Source organism: Priapulus caudatus, unplaced genomic scaffold, assembly GCF_000485595.1.
Source record: "Priapulus caudatus unplaced genomic scaffold, Priapulus_caudatus-5.0.1 Scaffold1630, whole genome shotgun sequence".
In the NCBI taxonomy this organism is placed as follows: domain Eukaryota; kingdom Metazoa; phylum Priapulida; class Priapulimorpha; order Priapulimorphida; family Priapulidae; genus Priapulus; species Priapulus caudatus.
The window spans coordinates 56,731-58,027 of record NW_014578691.1 but is presented as its reverse complement, the minus strand read 5'-3'; the positions used below and the strand labels follow the sequence as shown (position 1 = coordinate 58,027).

Sequence of the window (1,297 nt, the reverse complement as noted above, 5' to 3'; positions counted from 1 at the left end):
TGTGCTGGTGTCACCGTGCGTGCTGGTGTCACCGTGTGTGCTGGTGTCACCGTGTGTGCTGGTGTCACCGTGTGTGCTGGTGTCACCGTGCGTGCTGGTGTCACCATGCGTACTGGTGTCACCGTGTGTGCTGGTGTCCTACAACCAGGTACGCGCAGCGAGGCAGTGTGGTGTCACGAAGAAACAAGCAAATTATTATAAGTAAACAACAAATAACAACGATAATTATAACAGAGATAAAAAAATATTAACAAAATATGCTACTCAGTATTATAATAAACAATAAGTAATATTAAGTTCACAGTAACGAGGTGCGAGCGCACCCTAACGACTGGCTCGTATCATGCCTTCCCGCCGTTAACGAGAATTACCTGCTCAGGTGCGACACCACGGCCCGAAGCGCACTGACTCGTTCAAGGCCGCACTCAACATCATCAGCGAAGACTCCCCTGGTCCCGCGCCGCCGCAGCCGCCGCCGCTCGCCGATGATGATGACGACCGATACGCAGATGGTCGCGTCGGCCCCGGCCAGCCGCCTGCCGAGGTGGCGCCCTCTAGCAGGGAGAGTGAGTTTCGTGAGAAGGTGGTTGATCGTGCGGGTGTGCGGTACGACGAGGTGCTCCAGCTCGTGCATCTACAGCAGGAGCGACTAACCGATCAGACGTCACAGCTCAACAACTACGACACAGGTACTACGCACGCGCTCGCTCTGATGCTGTCACACGCAGCGTCACGATGTCACACACACACGGCTTCACACATGCTGTCACGTGTGCTGTCACAATGTCACACGCAGCGTCACGATGTCACACACACACACACGGCTTCACACATGCTGTCACATGCACTGTCACAATGTCACACACAGCGTCACGATGTCACACACACATCGTGATGCTTCATGTGTCGAGGGAGATGACACGCATCAGTTCTGCTTATTTTCTGCACTTCAGTTTAGTGAACATATATATATGCACTATAATCTATTATGTCTATATACCTATATGCACTGTTATTTTACGCTATCATACATAATTATATACCCACATACGTGCTAACGTTACCCTACAACCATACTCCCCTGTGCGTACGTGTACTCACGTTACGTACGCGCGCTCACGTTACGTACATGTACTCACGTTACGTACATGTACTCACGTTACGTATGCGCACTCACGTTACGTCTGCCCGTGCGTTGCCCTACAGAGTTGAACTACTGGGACGGCAGAGAGCAGGAGCTACAGGACCAGCTGTCGGCCGTGCTGGTGTGCGTGCGCAACGAGGCGGCGACGTGCGA

At 52.5% G+C, this 1,297-nt stretch overlaps 1 long non-coding RNA gene across 1 annotated transcript; it reads left to right on the top strand.

Annotated features, from left to right (window-relative positions):
* Positions 1 to 127: 127 nt before the first annotated feature.
* On the top strand, positions 128 to 1,291 carry LOC106817204. Its single transcript, XR_001395004.1, has 3 exons — positions 128 to 148; positions 380 to 689; positions 1,207 to 1,291. It is a non-coding gene; the product is annotated as an uncharacterized LOC106817204 (long non-coding RNA).
* Positions 1,292 to 1,297: the final 6 nt, after the last annotated feature.